The sequence below is a fragment of the Lycorma delicatula genome, chromosome 5 (assembly GCF_047948215.1).
Source record: "Lycorma delicatula isolate Av1 chromosome 5, ASM4794821v1, whole genome shotgun sequence".
Classification (NCBI taxonomy): Eukaryota; Metazoa; Arthropoda; class Insecta; order Hemiptera; family Fulgoridae; genus Lycorma; species Lycorma delicatula.
In genome coordinates this window covers 18,741,065-18,764,986 of record NC_134459.1, presented here as the reverse complement: position 1 = coordinate 18,764,986, position 23,922 = coordinate 18,741,065, and the positions used below count along the sequence as shown (strand labels likewise).

The window sequence follows — 23,922 nt, the reverse complement described above, 5'->3', positions numbered from 1 at the left end:
TTCTAAAATCAGTTTCCAGAATATTTCCCTTTCCTTTTGAATTATGTGCGTATATATGACACTCCCGGTGACGGAATGGATTCCAATGCGGGTTCATACATCTAAATCGGTTCAGCCATTGAGCTGCTACGTGGAAAAAATATATTACATATACCCTAAATAAATTACACTCGAATAGTCGAAAATTTAAATTCTCTGAAAGAATTTCAGAGAAAGTTTTATATTTATGTTATAAATAAGATTATCTGTTTGAAAAGTTTTTAAAATATCGATATTAGAAATTATATTTTAAGTGTAAAATAATAATAGAACTACTTTAATAATTTTACTTTTCTTCTTTTAATTAATAAATTATTTTTTATCTGACTGCAAATGAATGTAAATGACAATCTATTTGTATGTACATGTAGTGTATATGTTGTTGACAAGGAAACTCCATAACAGATGTACAGTTTTTGTTAATAGAATATTGAATTTTACAATTCAATTCTGTGATATTAGTACACGATATTAGAAAAGTAATTTTAATAAGTAATTATTTAAAAAAATTGTAATTATTTCTGGTTAAGAAAACTTCGTCATCAGAAATTATACTGATTACTGTTTCTTTTACTTTTATAGAATTACTATTTTATTTACTTTATTAATAAATGGAAATATTGTTAAGTGTTAAGCTATATTGGTTGTAGGTGACTTGACGTGACTCAAAAATCACTCATAATAATGCAGAATTATCAAATGAATTGTGCATGCGGATGATGTATCACTCTTAGCAATTAATCAGGAGGACTTACAAAATCAAGTAACTGAATGGGCCAGTACTTTTGAACAAAGCGGTCTAGAGATGGACCCTCAGGAGAGTAACGTAATGTGTGGGACGAAACCGAAGGGTAAACCGGGTTTAACTACAGGGAGGAACGGAATACATCTGGAACGGGTGAATAGTTTTGAATAACTAGGAATAGTGATTTCTTCAGACGGAAAAATTAAAAGTAAGGCTATTCTTTCTTTTGCTGTTTAACCTCCCGGAATTACCGTTCAAGTATTACTTCAGAGGATGAATAAGTATGATATGTATGAATGTAAATGAAGTGTAGTCTCATTTATGATTCATGAAGTGTAGAATCTCATTTCGACCATTCCTGAGATGTGTGGTTAATTGAAACCCAACCACCAAAGAATACCGGTATCCACATCTAATATTCAAATCCGTATAAAAGTAACTGCCTTTACTAGGAGTTGAATGCTGGAACTCTCGACTTCTAAATCATCTAATTTGGGAAGACGCGCTCACCACTAGACCAACTCTATGGGCGGCTAATTAAGTAAGGCTATCCAGGTATATTAAAACCGGCTGAGTAACACACTAGCAGGTAAAAGAAATTCAGCTGGGAAACCAAGATGAAAATTTACATCGCGATATTTTCCCTGGTTTTAATATTCTACAGAAATTCTACACTGCTGGAAAAACATAAGATTAGGGCAGACATTAGCGGAAGTTAAATATGTGAAGCAACAAGCTTCTCATGCTAGGATTTATAGGGTAAATGAGGATTGAATTTGCCTTCATTAAGCCAAATGTACTGTTGCGTAACAACATACCATACCAGTCGAATTGCAAATGATATTTATCGGACTTTACTAAAAAGACTCCAGACTGTAAACTAAAAGGGCTCTAAATTAGTGTGCTATATTAGAGTTTTGAACGAATCAAAATTTGAAATAAACTGATTGTGAGATTTCAGTCGTGAAAGCGTTTCATATTGAGGAGAAAAATTAACTGAACGTAATTTGTTTGCTTCATTTGCGTTCTTATTAACATGATTTTTACACGTCAAACCAGAATCAATTTAGACACCAATATATCTAATTATAATTTTTTTAATGAGATGTGCGGGCATCGACTGCTTTGATCATTTAGCCCGAATAGAAATTTGTAGCGTATGAGAGATACCATGTCTTTTTTTTTCTTTTTTGTGTGTGTTAAAGAGGTGGGGAATCCCATTTACGGACGCTTAAGCAGTGTGTTTGCTAACAGGTGCAGCAAGATGTTATTAATATGCGTATGGAAACCTGCGCACTACCGACTAAACCACCACCTCTGGCTACCACCCTTCCTGAAGCATTCCTTCTGGAAGGGAGGTTGTAGCCCCACTCGTACGTCATACGTCACACTCTCACATCCATCATAATAGGAATATCAACAAAAACAAATCAGTCACAGCAAACATGATACATCACCATACATCACGATACATAAAACGGATTATGAAACTACATACAAATAAGAATATCGCACAATATGTACAAATACAAGAGAAGAAAAACTCAAGAAAATAAGTCTCACAAGAATATAAACATCATACAAAAAAAAAAAAAATCATCTAAACCAACACATAAAAAAACAATTCCTGAAACGAGACATTCATTAATATTACACGATATGCATACCTCAGACATCAGTAAAAATCTGCAGTCAAACAACTAATCCTCACGGAATGCAGTAAATACAAAATACTACATAGTACAATAAGTCCCCAAGAAACAAGAGAATTAGCCCAAGATCAGATAGACATCGTAAAGACATAATATACATCAAAAGCAAAATACTCAAAAACATAAGTAAAGAAAAAAAAATTATAAATAAAAAACGTTACATCATAATATCCGTGCAGCAAACTTACATCAAAAACTAACGAGGTACACATACATATCCCTTATACTTACTACCTGCGGGCGTCATCAGATACGGAAGCGGAGTGAGATGCCATGCCTGACCGGGATTCGAACCCAGGACCTCCGTGTGAAAGGCGGAGACGCTACCACTCACGCCACGGAGGCCGGCAAAAATTAATAATAAATATAAGATTACTAATTACTCTCAATGTATAAAAATAGGATTTACCTGATTATTTTTAAACAAAAAATAATTCAAATTATTATTTAATATTAACTGATTTCAATTTAATTTAAAATAAATGTAAATTTAATTGGTTTGCGATAATTTGCAGTCGATTAGGAATATCTGATGTTTTATGTATAAATAAAATTTATTGTACGTGATAAAACGATAAGGTATGAGCAGGGAGGTCATTAGGAATAAAATCAGTTTTTACGTGAAAGAACGTTATGACACTTCTGATAGCGAATGTGCAACGGTCAAGCCGTGCGCTATGCTTGTTAATAATGAAGCGAGTTAAAACGGTAGACAGCGCTTCAGGCGTTGAATTCATCAACTATAATACGGCGCTGGTCTAGCGCCGCGTTTCTTTCATAGAGGGGAGACGGAGCTGGCAACCGCGTGTGACTCAGTCGGTCGCGTGCCGGTTGACTGTTTGTGATGTTTGTAGTGATTGTTACCGCCCGGCATTGTGTAATTTTTTAAGTTTTTGTAAATGTACCGTAATGAATTTTGTGACTGATTTAAAAGAGAATATAAGTATTTAATTTTATTGAAGAACTGTTTACATTGTCTATAAGGTAATATTTTTTGTTTGTCTTAAAAGAAAAAAAAAAACAAAACACATGACATGTTTTTAAATTTTGATGTTTGAGAGTTATTTATTAACGTAAGCGTTCAGAGTTTATGATGACGTTCCTAAGTTTAAACTTGTAGATCCACCGATCTCCGTGATAACGGTTAAATCATATGGTAGGTCTCGGGTTCGAATGCCGGTCAATCTTCCCATTTTTCTTAAGTTACTTAATAATTTTCCAAGCTTAATCACATCACACAATCCAAATATCTGTCATGAATAATATCTGTCACTAAAACAATAAAATTAAAAAAAAAATAATAATTATCAAAGTATCTGAAATCAGACGTTTGGTATAACCAAATATAAATTATAATAAGTAATCGATTTGCACTGAAAGCTATTTCAAATTTTTCTTCTCAACAGTCTGTTATCAAAGATAAAAAAGATAGTTTTTTTTGAAGTTGCTTTTCATTTGTATTTGATTTAATTAATGAGACGCGAACAGAATGATTCTTCAGTCCATATCATTATCGTGTTGTTTCACCAAATCCATTCAACTGTCATATCTGTAATAGATTACTTATGATCTTTCTGTTAAAATAATTTTAAAACTGGTATCATTCATAAATAAATGATTAGAAAAGATACAGATTTGTAAATCATTCAGTATTGTTAGCTACAAGAGAGGGAGATAAATAAAACAAACAAACAACAAACCTGTTATGTACATGGACAGATAGAAATGGAGAGAATTCACATTTTTATGTTTCATAGTTGTATCACATTGTTTATGATTTTTTTATTGTAAGCATTGAAACAGGTTGATAATACTACTCGTTTACGTGTAAATAAATTAGAACGATTTGAGTTAATAAAATGATCTGTAAAGGTCCTTCGAGACGATGTTAAGAATTTTATTCTTTGTTATTACAGATTTATTTATTTTAAAAAATGTATACGATACTATTCGGAAATATATTTTTAAAGAGCAGTCCTTTATAATTAGTGGCGCGTGTAGTCTAGTAATACTATTTTAAATACTGATCCTTTCATTCTTGTTTACTACACCAGTTCAGTTTGTTGTTTATTAACAGCGTAACTATACACATCTAATAGCATTTAGTATGTATTAATACGGTGTTACTGTACAGTTTCGTTTACATCGTACCGCAGTTAGGTTAGTGTTTTTTTTTGTGCGTGTGTACGCGCGCGCGCACGTATGAATTGAAACATTCACTATTAAAAGGTTAATAAATTAAATTAAGTAAACCTTAATTTTTTTTATTTCTTATAAAAATTCCATGAAAAGAATTTAAAACTTGTAACAAAAATACCGGAATACTGTAAATGTCAAACAAATTATTTAAAAGAAATAAACAATTTACAGGTTAATTTCATTTTAAAACTATGTTGGCTATGCTATATGAATGATGTAAAAACATCTCATCTTTCCTTTTTTTTTGTTGTTATCTAGTTAATTGTTATGGACAGAAACCTCTATATTTTTGTAGCAATTTAAAATTTTCACCTGAACAGTTCTGATAATTGTGTAATATAAATATCGAAAAAAATACTATAAAGTGTTTTTCCGTTTCACAGTTTTTTCACATAAATATTGCTTAATTTAGCGTGTTTTAATAATTTAGGAATAAAACATTAGAGAAAATGCACTAACATGCGTTTTCGCAGTAACCGGTCATTTTAAACATTTCCCATATTAACATATTTTACAAATTAAAAAAAGAAGTATCATTGCTTATAATTATAGATATAATGTAATCACCCTTAACGTACGCTCACCAACCTTGACTAATTAACTGTAATGTTTTGATTATTTAAATAATAAATAATTACTGAATTTATTATTTAAATAATAAAAACATTACTGTTAATTAGTCAAGGTTAGCGAGCGTAGATTATGTTTGCTTATTTATATTTATAATTTTTCTGCAAATACCTCCAAATGCCCATTGACTAGGAAAAAGAAATCTGCCTCTTTTGTAGTTTTTTTTTGAAAGACTCTTCTATTTCTACCGTAATTGCCGGATCTCCTACCATTTTAGGGTTTTTTAATAAATAATCAGCATACACACCTCTCTCAGATACATTTTCCAACCCACCGGGTTGGTCTAGTGGTTAACGCGTCTTCCCAAATCAGCTGATTTTGAAGTCGAGAGTTACAGCGTTCAAGCCCTAGTAAAGCCAGTTATTTTTACACGGATTTGAATACTAGATCGTGGATACCGGTGTTCTTTGGTGGTTGGGTTTCAATTAACCAACATCTTAGGTCGAACTGAGAATGTACAAGACTACACTTCATTTACACTCATACATATCATCCTCATTCATCCTCTGAAGAATTATCTAAACGGTAGTTACCGTAGGCTAAACAGGAAAATGAAAGAAAGATACATTTTCCAATCCGTTATTACTTCACATGACATTAATGTACGGTCGCTTCGCTCGATAACCTTGACTAACATGTTCATATGTAAAATAAGTTTAAAATGACCAGTATAAAACAGCATGTTAATGTGTTTTCTCTAATGTTTTATTCATCAATTATTATAGAACACCCTAAATTAAGCAATATTTATGTGAAAAAATGCGAAAAGGGGGTTGTAAAAAAGTACCTACTACAGATCTCAGAATAACAGTTTTATTCATTCTTGGACAGTATTTAGTTTTCTTATGATAAACTTTGTTTTTGTTGGAGCTTAATCTTAGCTATTTAAATGTGATTTATTTTTGTTAAATCAAAATATTTTTTAAGATTGTTTTCATTTCTGTTTTTATTTGGTACAAATTATAAATTCACTTTGCGTGGTTCGTTTTTTCGGGAACAATATTTATTAAAAAATAATGAGTTTACAGAATTCTAAAAGGTCCTATAACAATGAAATTTACTTACACTCATTTCATAAATAAACGTGTAATGTTTAATATTTTAATTACGAAGATGTACATTTGATATCATTATAATGTTTAAATATTTATCATTTACGGTTAATAGTTGTTAAAATAAGTTCAGGTTATAGTCATTTCACTCGTTTGGTTATATTTCATTGCTGTCAAGATGGATAACATCTGGTTTTTTGTGGTTTTCTTTCATATGTAGTGTTGAATTGTTATATAGTATTTCTTTGTGAATTATACGTTTGTAACTATGGATTTTAGATATGAACCAGAATAAGTTCGTAATGCATCAAAGTATTTTTTTTTTTTTTTATTAAATTTTCCTTAAAAAAATCTCAAATTAAAGTATTTCAATGTTGTTTGACTATCCAAGAGACTATATAGCATTTGTCCAGACGGGTTTAAGAATTATTTCTATCGAAATTTGTTATTCAGTGACGATTTTGATTTTTACTTCCTTGTACGAAATAAATGAAGTATTGTGATCAAGAAAAATTTCGGTTTTCAGATTTCATCGGAAATATACATTTTGACCATCCCTGAATCCATTATGACTAGTTTCGGCGTGACTTCGGTACGCGTACGTATGTATGTACGTACAAAATAAAATTCAGTTTATTTTTAAGCCACAGTTTAGTTTTTAAGTTGGTTTTATCTTTTAAACATAGTTTAATTAACAATTATTAATTCTACTTTTACTTAAAATGTGGAAAGACCAAAACATAAACGTTCTCTGTCGTGGTAAATCAGCTGATTTCGAAGTCGAAGTTCTCAGGTTCAAATCCTAATAAAAGTAGTTGATTCTATTGGGATTTGAATACCAGATTGTGGATACCGGTGTTCTTTGGTGGTTGGGTTTCAATTAACCACACGTCTGAGGAATGGTCGGCCTGAGCTTGTTTTTTTTTGTCTTCAGTCATTTGACTGGTTTGATGTAGCTCTCCAAAATTCCCTATCTAGTGCTAGTCGTTTCATTTTAGTATACCCCCTGCATCCTACATCCCTAACAATTTGTTTTACATATTCCAAACGTGGCATGCCTGACAATTTTTTCCTTCTACCTGACCCTCCAATATTAAAGCGACTATTCCAGGATGCCTAATATGTTGCCTATAAGTCTGTCTCTTCCTTTAACTATATTTTTCCGAATGCTTCTTTCTTCACCGATTTGCCGCAGCACCTCCTCATTTGTCCTTTTATCCACCCATCTGATTTTTAACATTCTCCTGTATCACAACATTTCAGAAGCTTCTAATCTTTCTTCTCAGGTACTCCGATCCACTTCCATATAAAGCTACGCTCCACACATGTACTTTCAAAAATGGTTTTCCTGACTTTTAAATTAATCTTTGATGTAAACAAATTAATTTCTGACTGAAGGCTCGTTTCGGTTGTGCTATTCGGCATTTCTAATCGCTCCTGCTTCGTCCATCTTTAGTAATTCTACTTCCCAAATAATAAAAATCTTCTACCTCCATATTCTTTTCTCTACCTATTTTTACATTCAGTGGTCAATCTTCGTTATTTGTTTGTTCAAGACTACACATTTACCTGTACAGTTACAATACACTGAAAGTCGCTAATGACTAATTGTTGATGCGACAACAAATATAAGCATTAAAAAAAAAGTTTAATAACTCTTTTAATTAAAATTTTTTCGCATTTTTACAATTATTGGTAGATTTTTTCTTTTAATTTTACGCCGACATCGGACCTTAAAATTTATTGAAGAACTTAAAAAATATTGTTATTTTTAGATTTTAGTATGGTTTTTATACTATAAAAACCTGTTCATTGTAGTATATAATATGTTATATATACGTAATAGGTCATTCAATTAATATTATTTAAGATTTTATCTATAATATTTAAATTTATTGATGAAATTAGATCGATTTGTATTTTTAATAAATTATTTTTTAATAATATAAACTTAAAATAGTAGTTAAAATATTATGTATGAATACATATTTAAAAATTTTAACTAGATGTAAGCAATCAAATCATTAATTAATAAAAGGTAATCAGTTTCAAAACATTATAAACGGCCATGAATTATAACTAGATTTATTATTGACAGTTTTTGTAATTGATTTTGTTTTAATGTCTTTAGTAATGAAATGTCAGTGTAAGTGATGAGTCACGTCGTCGTCTTATAACTATACTTTTTTTTCTTTCTTTTTCTAGACATGTATTTAGACAGAGACTGCACATGAAGATATATATATATATATATATATATATATATATATATATATATATATATATATATATATATGTACGCGTTGTATGTACACACTATTATTTCTTTTTTTGTATTCCGTTATTCTCTTTTTATATATATATATATATATCTCTTTATATATATATGTATATATATATATATATATATATATATATATCTTTATATATATACATGTATATATATATATATATATATATATCTCTTTATATATATATATGTATATATATATATATATATATATATATATATATATGTATATGCTTGGATAGGATTCTACTGGGAAACTCGATATAGTTATTGATTTTATAGAAACAAAATTAGGACGCTACACAACACCATACACCCAAATATAAGGGTGTAGGAGCGTCCATATGAATAGGAGGGGGGGCTATCAAAAGGGTTTTTGACCCTACCCCTAACGAATAAGTTTGGCTCCATCTGTATGTATAAATGAAAGGTTTATGTGGGTGAGTAAGTTAATGTATTTGTTTATTACTGTGCGTATATAACATATACATATTTTTCAGTAACTCTATCTTGTTTGTTTTTTTCACTTTCCCGCGTAGATAGCGCTATAGCTGTAGAAGTGAAAGTATTTTAATCGTACCAATTTGAACATATGCGGTTTTCACTGGATCTTGACGTGTTTTACACATAAGGAATCCAAAAAACCGGATGGAAATTTTCCGGCTGATAATGTTCGTATGTACGTGTTGTGTGTGTGTGTTCGGTGTTTGCCTTATATTTCCGCAACTGCTGGACCGATTTTGACCAAACTTGGTCAGATTACTTCTATATATGGAGCATTGATGCCATTAAATTTTGAACTTAAAAGGTCGTGGGGGTTAGGCTGTAGAGCAAAGTTACCCTCAGTATCTTGAGATTTCGCGTGATTAAGGTCATATTTTTCTTAGGCGCGTTTGTTAAAGATTAAAAAAAAATTTGTAAAATCGCATCCCGATCCTAAAATATGGTGTATAATACTGCTATGTTGTGACGTCACAGGTGAGCGGTAGAATTAAATACATTAATAATATTTAAAGTGTAAAACAGTAACTCGGTCTGGCTAGGTCTCGAACTCGAAAGAATCGGTACCTGGTGCGTTAAGGCTTGCTGGTTCACCTGTCTTCTGACCGTACAAGGGAAATTAGTTCTATGTAAGTTGTGAAATTACATTAGTTTAGTTAGTTCTGACCGTCGCTGCTAGTACCAAAACACCCGGGCGAATTAAATGCGATATGCGCGCGCGCGCTTTAGAATCACTGAATTAAATAAACAAAAAAAAATATTGTATTTAAAAAGATAAATATTTTGAATTAAGTTGTGTGTGTATGTGCATGTAAGCCGTAAAAGTAAAGCCGTAAAGCCGTAAAAGTTGACAAACAGATGTATTTGTCAACTTTTTTAACTTGGCAATGAAATCTTTCATATTTTAGTTTTTAATTTATTGTTTGTCATTACATAGTAATCATGTACAATTTTGAAAAAAAAGTGGATAGTAAAATATTAATTTAAAAAAGGTTGACTAAGTTATGAAATCTATGGCTTTTTTCTTTTCAAGTCTGCTTTGTTAAAAATCTGTGTTACGTTTTACTAATTTAATGAAACAGATTGGTCACAATTGAGTATTGTTTATTTTATCATTGTAGCTTAATTTTTGTGTTCATTGATTTTCTTATCAAAACAAATTTGTTTTATGTTTGCACTGTGTACATATTATATTGATAATAAACATTTTGAAGATGTTACTCTAAAATTAAGTAAAACGAAAATTGGAGTATTAAAAGATTAGACATTGGTACGGTGAAACCTGTATAGGTGATAATATGCGATTACGTTCTACTTTTTACTTTAAGGGAAGGAGGTTATAGTTCTTTGGTCTTTTAAAGGGGAAAAAGAAGGATAAGGATCTTTTTATTTTCATAGATTATTCTTTGTGGTATAATTTTGTTTGTGTTTATTACTTTATCTACGCGTCCTTTGTTTTGAATTTTCTCTTTATACATATCTAAATGAGTTTAGTTGATATAATTTTCAATAATCTACCGTCAAATCTCTAAAGTTTGTTTCTTTATATCTTAGTATTTTTAAAGTAAAATAAAATTCGATAAAAAATTTGTTTTTTAATTACATTTTTACTTTCCCTGCGAATATAACTTTTTTTTTCTTCCTGTTTAGCCTCCGGATCTACCGTTCAGAACTTCAGAGGATGAATGAAGATGATATGTATGATTGTAAATGAAGTGTAATCTTGTATAGTCTCAGGTCGACCACTCCCGAGATGTATGGTTAATTGAAACCCAACCACCAAAGAACACTAGTATCCACGTTCTAGGATTCAAATCCGTATAAAAGTAACTGCCTTTACTAGGATTTGAACGCTGGAACTCTCGACTTTCAAATCAGCTGATTTGGGAAGACGCGTTCACCACTAGACCAACCCGGTGGGTTCGGCCGAATATAACTAATATCTGTTTGCTTTACGTTGAGGTCTGAAGTAAACAAAACTGAAGCGGAAATGAAACATAATGCCTATCTAGGCACTATGATAAGTGCGCCTGGTTTAGTTTCTAATAGTATTTAGTTACCTAGTTAGTATTTAGTTTCTAATAGTTGCCTATTACTCAGTATATTCTAACATATTAATTTAATGTTTATTAAATTAAGAAAAGATTATAAATTGTTAAATATACTAAAGTTATCTTGGATCGTAATTTTGTTTTACGGTTACTTCAGTAGTTGTTTATGTAATAGAATATTTGTTATATTAAAGACAAAAGGATGTTATATTGAAAATCTTCATATTTTATGATCCAACTAGTTCATCTAGACCATTGATTCTCAAACTTCTTCGCCCTTCTCCCACATTGAAAATCAAACATTTTCTAGCGTCCCCAAAATTTTTAAACTTACCATCTGCTAAAAATAATAATTTCAACTGCTGTTTTTTAGATGTGCTCTTAAAACAGCAATTACAATTATTGTCTTTAAAAATGACATATCCTATTTTTGAGTTGAAACTTACATTTTAAATGAGAGCAATTTCTCACTAATGGTTTTTTTTAATTTGATGATTTTTTAAATCTGAAGTATACTGCCAAAAAGTAGAGTACTCAAGCTTTATTTTTTATTTTTTTTATTCGCCTCGTAATCTTTTGGTTGCAAAATTTAAAGTAGTTTGAATACAATCATTTTTTATCGTAAAATATTGTTCCTTTAATTTTTTGTACTAGTTATTAAATTTTAGTTAAATATCAGGAAAACATAACGTAAGGCGATCGTCTCCTAGACCGCCTGAACGCTCCCAATTTTTATGGGCCTTCTACCGCCCACTCCCACCCACTGAAAGCCTCCGGAGCCCATAAGGGAGCGTTATCGCCCACTTTGAGAACGAACGATATAGATAAAAAAATAAAATTTATGTATGTGTGTTCGTATGTACGTCTATATGTCGCACTGTGTTTGGCCTTCTATCTCGGGATTGACCAAACCAATTTTGTTCAAATTTAACTCAAATATTTCCATTTATGGGGGCATTGATTTTTTTTTTTAGTACATGCTAGAAAACACTTTATTAAATCAAAGTTTTTACCTATAAAGCGTATATAATAAATAATTATTTTTTCAAGAAATCAACTTCCACGTTTTAAATATGTTTTTCTGTTTTTTTTTATTTTTGCTCTATCTCCCTCCCGTTTAAGTATTTGGTACTTGTTAGTTTTACACCCACCACTTTTTTCGAAATTTTTCATACAAAATATTACTTAATATAGCATGTTTTATAATAATAGATGAATAAAACATTAAAGAAAACACTAACATGCTGTTTTATACCGCTCGATTTAAACATTTTCCTTAACACATTTTACAAATTAAAAATATAAGTACTATTGCTTATAATTATAAATTTATCAATATAATATAATCAAACTTAACTAAACAATCAAAAATTTTTTGATTATTTAGGAAATAAATTCAGTTATTTGCAATTATTTAATATATAAATTCAGTAATTATTGCGATTACTCATTATCTTTTCTTTTTCCTGTTTAGCCTCCGGTAACTACCGTTTAGATAATTCTTCAGAGGATGAATGAGGATGATATGTATGAGTGTAAATGAAGTGTAGTCTTGTACATTCTCAGTTCGACTATTCCTGAGATGTGTGGTTAATTGAAACCCAACCACCAAAGAACACCGGTATCCACGATCTAGTATTCAAGTCCGTGTAAAAATAGCTGGCTTTACTAGGACTTGAACGCTGTAACTCTCGACTTCCAAATCAGTTAATTTGGGAAGACGTGTTAACCACTAGACCAACCCGGTGGGTTGATTACTCATTATCTAAATAATCAAATATTACTGTTAATTAGTCAAGGTTAGCGAGCGTTAAGTTTGGTTAGATTATATTTAACCCACCGGGTTGGTCTAGTGGTAAACGCGTCTTCTCAAATCAGCTGATTTGGAAGTCGAGAGTTCCAGCGTTCAAGTCCTAGTAAAGTCAGTTATTTTTATACGGAATTGAATACTAGATCGTGGATACCGGTGTTCTTTGGTTGTTTTTTATTTTTTTGATCCCATCCCCCTAGGCCCGGACCCGCCGCAGAACCACACTCGGTCCTAGGGTTGCCATTGCCTCTAACCTTCCGGGTGACCATGCCGAAGCCGGATATTATGCCGTCCCCGGCACGGGGTACCACCCGGTCAGCCGGGATTATATCTTCTTAATTGCCTGCCTCAAATCAGGGGTCCCCCAAGGAGGTTCCCTAAACGGTCTCGGTCTTTATTTGCCTGCCTCAAATCAGAGGTACCCCACAGGGGACCTCCGATTGGGACTCGGTCTTTATACTTCCCTTCCTACTCACACCAGGAGTCCCCGCTCACTCATCGGAAGTGCAACACCTCAGCATCGCACTCCTCATGAACGGTGCTACCCAGCCACACCCTACACTACCCCACTAGGTACCATTCTCTTCCTCTTCAACTTCCTCCATCGCCTTCCTTTTCAAAATGTTGCTCACCATCCTACCAGTTAGTTTAAAGTTTCTAGGGCTATGCAACATTGCCTCTCTCACATTATCTGGTGTTGTGGCACTAACAATAGCCAGCAATTCTCTCCTAGCCTAATCCCATGTAAAACAGTTAAACACGTGTGTTCAACCGTATCGCATTACCTACAATACCTACACTCCGGCGACTTCCTCCTCTTCCTATCACAGAGGAACTTATTAAAACAGCCATGGCCAGTCAAGAATTGCATCAATTCATAGTTGACTTCACCATGTTTCCTGACCAGCCATGGCTTAACTTGCGGTATTAGCCTCTTCGTCCAGTTACCCATCTGACTCCTTGACCACCTCTGCTGCCACTTATCCAATATTTCCTCTTTCGCCTGACTCTTCGGTTGCCCTTCTGCTCTTTCCACCATTTCGTCCGCTACAAGATCCCACGGCGGCATCCCGGCTATCGCCAACGCTGCCTCGGTCGAGACTGTACGATACGCCTTAATTGCCCCAATAGCCAAGGGCTTCTGAAGGCTTAACAATTGGTTCCGGGCCTTCTACTTCTTCGATGCATGTTTCCATGCCGGAACCGCATACATGATGACGGACCGAGCCACCGATGGCAATAGCCTCCTTTTCGCCAAACTAGGTCCGCCAATCCTGCTCATTAGCGTACACACCGCAGCCACTGTTTGTTTACTTTTCTGTACAGCCTCGACCTCATGAGGCTGAAAAGATCTCTTATTATCGAGTCAGGCTCCAAGGTACTTTGCTTTGGCTACCGGCACTCTTTGATGGTTGGGTTTCAATTAACCGCACATCTCAGAAATGGTCGAACTGAGACTGTACAAGACTTCACTTCATTTACACTCATATATATCATCCTCTGAAGTATTATCTCAAAGGTAATTACCGGAAGCTAAACAGGAAAAAAGAAAGAAAGATTATATTTTTAATTTCTCTGCAAATACGCACTGTTTTGAACAATTTGCTTCATTACATACATACCTCTCTCAGTTACATTTTCTAATCCCTTATTGCATCATTTGACATTAACCTTGATTAATATGTTAAATATGTTTAAAACGACCGGTATAAAACAGCATTTTAATGTATTTTATCTAATATTTTATTCATCAATTATTATAAAATGTGCTATATTAAGAAATTTTTAAGTGAAAAAATGCGAAAATGTGGGGAGCATAAAACGAAAAAGTTCTAAATATGTTTCAAAAAATTTTTTTGAGTTGTAGAACTGTCTATAATTTTTAAATGTATAGAATTCGGAAATAAAATTCAGAAAATGTATTTTTGACTTGTTTTTCTTATTTTAGCCTTTATTAAAGGAGTTGTTACGTTAGATTTAAAGAAAAATTTTATTTAAGCAAATTTGTTAAGCTTAACTTATTTATGAGTATTTTCTGAAAAGATTTTCTTAAATTTTATTCCACTCTTCTAAAAAATATATATTGTCTGTTCATCATAATGAAAGATTTTTTGTAGGACAAAAAAATGCCATGTTTGACTGGGAATCGAACTCATAACCTCCAGAGGGAAAGTAGAGACGCTACTACTCCGCTACGGAGATGGACCATGTGTCATAGCATAGAACATTTTTTATTTAAATTAGATCATTCTAAATTTTGTTTGGAAGTCTTTGTCAGTTAATAGCGGTGCTGTTATTGCTTACGAATTCAGCTGAGATTATTGATTGTGATTATTTTTGTTGGAAGATATGTATTTAGGATTTATTTTAAAAAAAATTATAATGAAATCTAATCTGATGTCCACTTATCATACTTGTGCATTTTTGCGTTTCGTGTTGTTCAAGTGTAATTAGAATCTAGGTTGCTAATTTTATTGTTTCCTTTTGTTTTTTTTTTTTTTAATATGGTTGTTGAATGCCAAGTCTATGATATTGTGCAGTTCTTTTTTGTGTTCATTGTATCTTTGTTTGAAGCTGCGTTCTGTTTATTCAACGTATAACTTTGTGCTGTGAATATCTCAAATGTTCTTACATGTTCAATATTATACATAATATATTTTTTTTTAAATATCTGTCTCCATCCGGAGAAGCAAAAATAAAAATACATAAACAACATGAAACAGAAACTCAAAAATAGTATTATGCAATTTATAATTTTCTAAACAGAAAAAAAATAGATTTGTTATAAGTATGTACGCAATAAATTTCAAATTAGATCCATACGCGTGAAAATATTTTTTAAACGTAAAGGGATTTACATTCTACGATAAATTAATTAATATGTTGAATTTATTCAAGTATTAAATATGAATTATTTCTTGTTAAAAATTCTCTGAAATGAAATTATTGAGCAGCAAGTTCTTTTAAGAATCATTGAAAAAAAAAGCTGGCAACACAGGTGTAGGACTTTCTCGTCACATACATACACTCATTCTGACCCTACAGGGGAAAACACCCGCCACGTGACGGTTACGGTCGCAACGTCACCCCTTCCGTTCATAGCCCTGATGGGCTTCACTGGAGGTCAGCTTCAAAACCTTGGCAAAAGGATCTCTCAGCCTTTTTCATTCTTCAGTCAGGATGCCACCGAGTCGAATGCCACATGTGACATTCTCATCGGTGTACTACTATCTAAGGAACTCATAAAAACGAAACATCCCATCAAGTTTTTAACAAGACTGATTTGACAATACCCGAAGGAACTGACCTACTACCCGAGAGTACATATGGTGAGTTCAATACGCAACAATAAACTACTGAAAAAAAACAAAAACAAGAACAGAAACGTAGAACAAAACATAAAACGAAAATAAATAAAAAAAAAAACATAAAACAAAGAAATACTAAGACAACAGGGAAAACCCTGGCAAAACCCTTGATCCCTTCCGCAATCCACTCCTTTACCAAGTAAACAAGAACATTTTCCACGATCTCCCATTCAGCCATTTCCTTTCTTTTCCTGTTTAGCCTCCGGGAATTACCGTTCAGATATTACTTCAGAGGATGAATGAGTATGATATGTATGAATGTTTGACTGTATATGTAAATGTACAGTCTCGGTCCGACCAATCCGGAGATGTGTGGTTAATTGAAACCCAACCACCAAAGAATACTGGTATCCCTGATCTAGTATTGAAATTCGTATAAAAGTAACTTAACTGCCTTTACTACGATTTGAACGTTGCAACTCTCGACTTCCATACCCGAATCCACCTGGCCGAATCGCTGCAGTCTATCCTTGAAGAAACCATGCCCAGGAAAGAAATTGCGTCACATACTTGTTCGGGTTTATCCCAGAGACGCACCGCAAACCAACAACATCTGGAAAACGATCGTGTGTATAATGCCCACTTTCCGCCTCATCCCATCTAGCCTGTCATAAAGCACTGCCATGTTCAGTTTCCCGAACTTTATCTGATCTCAACTCTCCTGACCTGTTAGCAAGCAACATATAGTTGCCTCTCAGACGCAGTCAAATCAATATGATAATATTGGCCTTATATTACGAGTATCAGGTCAATATTATCATCAATTTTATAGCACTGTTTAAAGTTCGTTATTGTATGCATTATGAATATAAAATGCAATAAAATTGTTCATGCAGCACGTTTTACCTCGTTTTTATGTTAACGTGATTTTTCCGTAATTCCAACTTTGAATGCTTATAACTCTATAACGTAGACATAAACAAAAAACCGGATTTCACCGTTGTTTTTCTTGTAAAATTTTAAATCTAAATCACATATCATATATCCACCTTCCTATTTAAAAAAAATAAATTTGATTCTATATAGCGGATCCAAGATGGCGGACAAAAATTAAAAATCTACCATAATACAGGTTTTTTTAACGTATGTAGAACCCCGTTTCTTTCTGACTCCAAGTACTTCTCAGCTATGCCGTATATAGCTGTTTCCATTCTTAACTATCACTCTGTATATTTAGTTATTTAAAATTGTTTTAACTAGATATATACATATTTTTTTTATAGAAGATGACCACATAAGTTCAAAATAATAAAAAAATAAACAATTTGAAGTTTAGTGATTTGAAAAATTTGTGAACTTCCTATTTATTATTTAATTAAAACTATACTGTCACTATTATTGAGTGAAACGCAGTTCACCGTGTTATTTTCGGAACTACACATATTTTTTTTTTTTGTTTCACTCTATCGAAAACGAATGAGTAAAATTTACCATATGTGCGTTTACTTTTTTCTTTTTTTTTTTAATCAGTAAATGCGGTGAAAAAAGTTTTTTTTTCAGAGAAAAAAACTTTTTTTTTTCTTCTCTGAAAATACGTTTTACGTTTCCTGACTGCATATTGAAAAAGATTGTAGAATTGTGATAGTTTACATTTAAGGAGAGGGAAAGGGTAAGCCACGGAAGACCTTCGTTTGGCACTCTTCCCTTTTTTTTTATTATTACTATTTTTTTTTTTTTTTTTTTTTTTTTTTTTAACAAAATATACGACTGTTATTTGAAGCCGAGCGTATCACACATAATATATGTCAAGTTAACTTACGTTTGCCTTTTAAACAGACTGATATATATATGTTGAATTTTATGCATAAAGTAAATATCCTAATTTAATGGTTAATCCAATAGGTTAGAATATGTACTGCATATGATTAGTATTAAAAATTTCACTGCCGTACAAATTTGTTTAATACTAACCACTCATTTATCTGCCTTATTAAATATAAAAATTATGTATTCGAATAATTAAATGATTTATTTATGATGTACATTAATGGGTGTGTTGCTTTCAATCAAAAATTATATGTTTGTCGAATTTCTTGAAATTTTTTGGGTATTAACTTATTACAAAATGTTTTTCCTGTAAAAATAATTGATTTGTTTGATATTATATACAGATCTCATGTGCAATCTTGTTGGATAATCTGCATTTATTTGTCTCAAAAATTTATTTTATTTATTTAACCTACTTGAAAAGAAGGAGGAAATTCTGTGTGATTCAAATAGCTTTTTTAATGCTTCTTCAAATCCATTGGGTCCGTCTAGTGGTAAAATTGCTAAATTTTATCGTCGTTAAAATTCAGCTGTTTAACAGCTGATTTACGAAGTTGAAGGTTTTGAGATTCAAATCTAAGGAAAGTACCTTTGTACGGATTTGCTTAGTAGACAATGGATACCGGCGTACTTTGGTGGGTTAATTAACTATACATTTCAGGAATAGTCAATATGAGGCAGTATACAAGACCACATCTCACTAACATCATCCTCATCACGTTGTGTCATGGGGTGCAGCGTGTATACTTTAGTTACCATAATTACTACTATTTTGTCTTTTATAATTTTAGTTTTTTTTTCAACTTTCTATAAAGCCTGATTACTTTAATTGTTTTTTATTAGCATTATTTTCACTAGCATGAGGGTAACGATCCCTGCGGGAGTCCAGGGGGTGGAGTCCTCTGGCTAGACGGGAATGGCGAGAAAAACGAGCACTGCGATAGTCTAGGAGCCGAAACCCCTAGCAAGATGGTAATAGCGAGCAAGGAAAGCTTAGCAGTCCTTGGGCAAGCCTCATGAACCTGGAGAGCACCAGACGTTCGTGTAGTAGTGTATACTTACTGCTAGTAAGTATATTATATTCCTTTAAAGGTGAAACCAAACTCTAAAAAGTGATTCTACTTAATATACAGAAGAAAAAATATCCAGTAAACATAAAATTTGGTTTGCTTGGAATTTCTCCCGCCACCACTCCATTCGGTCGCCCTAAAGCATAAGACCGAATGTCTTAGCCACAAACGGCTATTGAGCCTCGAAAAGTTTAGAGACTATTGTCCTAATATGCTCCTAGAGCTAATCTAAAAGCGTAAGACTAGTGGTATCATATATCACTCGCTTGTGTGTCTCACCGCTCACTTGTCATATATCACAAAATGTGTAGGCTCACCCCGACAACTACTAAAACATATATGTCTATCAATAATTATATTTATCTCGTCAAAGACAGCAATTCTCTGCCATGCCTAGGCCGCTGAATGCCAGCAAGTACGTGTCCACCATTAAAGCGTGTGGAGCCTTAATCTCTAGCTGGTAGCCAGCCATATCTCTCGTTTAGCTTTCTACAGCAGCGCAGTAGGAGTCTTTTCCCTTAGGCAAACTACTGATGTCAGTTGAACAAAGCAACCACATCAAGGAACTCCCACACGGTCCGACAATGCGGCTCTCGCCACATTGACTCACCGTTTGTGAGTGGCCAATTTTTCCCTTGACCTTTAAGTTCTAGGGGGGCCTGATTTCTGGCCCCCCCTAAAAGCTGAGCAGTCGAACATCATGTGTTCGTTCGACTGGACCTTCCCGCTGAAGGTCAGTCCGCGGGAAGCTGTACCCCTGACAGCTCATCAGCTGCCAGGGGGACATGCCAATGAACTTAACTCCGAAAACGCATATTTTTCTTTCTATCTGTCATTTAGTGTTTTTTAATTAAAAAAATTATTTTTCAATAACGATTAGAGATTTTAATAACATTTTCTAATAGGGGGAAAAAATAACGATACTCTTCATTGATTTTTTCAATCTTAATTATCTTAGGAATTATTAAGGATTATCAAATCATGTTATAAAAACTATGAAGCATTTCTTTGTGAACAAAACTATACCTTACTCGTAAAAATCCGACAAAAAACAACAGAGTTTTTGTAAATAGTATGCCTATACCGATATGGCGGCTATCTTCATTATTTTATTATCATGACTCACTTGATAACTAAATCAAATTTTCTGATTAAAATTAATTTTAATCAGAAATAACGATAATAAAAAAAAAACAAGATATATATATATATATATTTATATATATCTTGTTTTATGCATTTGAGCTGCATAAAACCAGTCAAATGACTGAAATAACATATTATTCTCGCCAAATATTATATATATATATTTGTAGATTACAAACTGTGATAAACGATTAACTTTACACTTTTTTTTTATTAACTTTTTATTAACAACCCAACCACAATTTTTCTAATGCAGGCTATTAACATTTTTAAAACTTCCTTATTTCATATAAAGATGTTTTCTTACTTTAAAAAAAAGTTTTTTTTTAATGTTTATTATAAATAAGGTTCTATGAAAAAGTACGGCTAGAGACGCAGGATGTTTATTAATGTTTAAATTTGTCTGAATTAAAAGTTTATTTTTATTATAATATCTAAGAAATTGGAAAACAGCTGTATATATGCTCCTTAGCCTTCCTTTATTTGTATAAAGCTTAAAATTTAATCCTTGCCCTAAACATTTTAGTACTCTTATTGCGTTACTTATTTTCTTAATTAAAAAATTTCTCCTTTAATTTGATACTATGTTTTAAGATTATCATAAAATAAATAATTAGTTAAAAAAATGTATTACTTACATTTTTGAATATTTAAAAATTTTAAAACGTATAAAAATTTATTCTGTACCTTTATTTAATAAAAAATCTGATGACATCTACATTGACACCAAATGACTTCCTTGTACGCCTATTAAATTATATATATATATACACTTTTTGCTGTACTTCATTTAAACTTATTTCATTTGAAAGTGAGATACGATCCTCCAATTCTTTAATAAAGTGGACAGTTACACAGTTGCTAAAATATTAGTTTTTATTAAGATTAAATATTTATACAATTATTAATTCAGCAATCTTACCTGAAATATTAGGTTAGAGTAAAAGTCCCTTTATTACTCTTTAAATAATGTAAACTTTATATGTATCTTATACTATATTTTTTAAATTATGTTGTAACCATCAACAAAATGAAAACAAACACGAATAATCAGATATTTCACCAAATCTGATGTGGAAACTACATGACTTACTTGTACGTCTATTAAATTACATATACATATTTTTTTTAAATGAAAAGTACATAAAATTTTATTTAATTAATAATTTCTGACCTTTTTGTATTGTTATTATTGAATTATTATTTTCGTAAAAGTTTTTTACAATCAGAGGTAATATATAAATAAATCAATATATTTAAATTGAAAAAAAAGGAGATGAAGTCTAATTCGAGCCGTTGTGCCTTCCCCTTGTAAGATCCAAATATTTCATTAATTAAAATATTATTTGGCTATGAATTTGGAATTAATGGAAATATGAACTACTTATGACATATCATTGAAAAGCTGTCAATAAGAGCTTATTACTGCAGTTAAGAAAAAGTCCAAAATCCAAATCTTTTTGGATTTTGGGCTTTTTTTGGACACTTTTGGTTCAGTCGATTGCAACCAAAAGGGGAAGGTGCAGAACTAGGTATTACAACAGTCCTAAATCCAAAATTTCAACATCCTATGGCTAATCATTTTTGATTTATGCGCGATACATTCGTACGTACAGACTTCACGCCGAAACTAGTCAAAATAGATTCAGAAATGGTTAAATGGATATTTCCGTTGAAATCTGAATACCGAAATTTTTCGCGGTCTTCGTACAAGGAAGTAAAAAAAAACAAAAAACAATCTTCTACGTATAATTAAAGTACCTTTAAATATGTAAATACTTTGAGGACGGTTTGATTATTAATTTTAATTGGATGTCTTCTAAGAGAACTCTTTTCTAAAAAAAAAATCAAATTACTTGCATTGTACAAAAAATAGAATGAAATATAAAAGAAGTTAAGAAAAAAAAAGAGTCTATTGGTTACTTCTGATGAGAAGTAAAATTTACTTTTATTTGTTATCAGAAGGAGAAATCTTGTGTGCATTGAATCATTAAAGTTTGTTAGTAGTTGTTTACTTTTTTTTAATTGAATTTTCCCGATGTTACCAAACCAGCAAGTATTTTTATTACGGTTCATTGAATTTTTATTTTTCAACGTTTCACTCGTGAAACTTTCTTTACTAATCTAGGATAAAATAATTACGATAATTATCTCTCAAATCAAAAGAATAAAGTAAAAGATAGAGTGAAATTGCAGTTAATTACACAGAATAAAGGGAAGATACTTATTCGTTATACGGACACGCTCCATTCAGTTCTTTTTTTATCTGTTTGAAAGCAACGAAACTTCTTAAGGATATATTCTAATGTATACAGCCCTGAGTTGTAAATTTTCAAGTTGTATACTACGTGAGAGAATCCTTAACTTTATTTGTCAGATCCAGGAAAGAGAGAGGGAAAGTCAGGGCAAAATACGGATGTACTTACTAAAATACCTGTTAACTTGTTTTACGTATTTTTAAAATATTTTCTTTAGCATTACACTAATGTGTTATCTCTTTATCAGTTAATTTGAAACTTAATAATACGTGTCAAAATAATGGAAAAAATCTGATGTGGACGGTACATGAGTTCCTTGTTGACCTATTAAATTACCTAAAACATTTTTAAAACTACGTGTAAAATGCTTTTCATTACTAACTTCTGATATTTTTTATTTTATTTTTTACTGTATATTTATTTAGCGTATCGCATCAAGACACAAAATCAATTACAATAAAAAATTACAACCAAACATCTAACAAATTAATATAATTATTGATTCTGGAGTCGCCATCAGGAAATCTTCAGGAGTCCCTTCATAAACTGTTTTAGGGCAAACTTCAGTCATGTGTTTAACAGTTTGATTTTCACCACACTCACAAAGGGGGGCGTCGCTGGTTTACCCCATTTGTACAGGAAATGGCGCATTTTTATTGTTATTTTTGGGTTATTTTTATCGTAATTTTTTTTTACAGAGGTTAATAATTATTAATAAATCAATATATATTAATTAAAAAAAAGTTAAACAAAAAAAAAAAAAGGAAATGAAGTCTGATTTGAACCGATGTGCCTTCCCTTGTAAGATCCAAATATTTCATTAATTAAAATTTAATTTGGTTATAACTCTGGAACTAATAAAAATGAGTACCACTTATGATATATCGTTGAAAAGCTCTCAATAAGGGCTTATTACTGCAGTTAAGAAAAAGTCGCATCATAGATACAGAAATAGTGGTTGTATTGGCTGAACCGCCGTACACTGTCGCACTCCTTAAAAATTAAAAATAAAATCTGATGTGGATACCACATGACTTCCTTGTACGCCTACTAAATTAGATATACACATTTATAAAAGTACATAAAACCTTTTTTTACAAAATGTTTTTGCAACATTTTTTACAAAAACAAAATAAATTACAAAGACAAAATCCAAAATATTTTTGGAAGTTCTAAATCCAAAATTTTATGATTCTATCGTTTTTGAATTATGTGAGATACATACGTACGTACATCAACGTATTTCCGTTGAAATCTGAAAACCGAAATTTTTCGCGATCACAA

At 31.8% G+C, this 23,922-nt stretch overlaps 1 protein-coding gene across 2 annotated transcripts in view; it reads left to right on the top strand.

Moving 5' to 3' along the window:
* The first annotated feature begins 3,293 nt into the window (after positions 1-3,293).
* The window catches only part of tinc (transmembrane protein tincar), a 907,523-nt gene continuing 886,894 nt past the window's right edge, over positions 3,294-23,922 (top strand). For both annotated transcript variants that reach the window (XM_075365745.1, XM_075365746.1), the window contains exon 1: positions 3,294-3,480. The gene's annotated coding sequence lies outside the window, so the exon portion shown is untranslated. The remainder of the gene's footprint in view (positions 3,481-23,922) is intronic.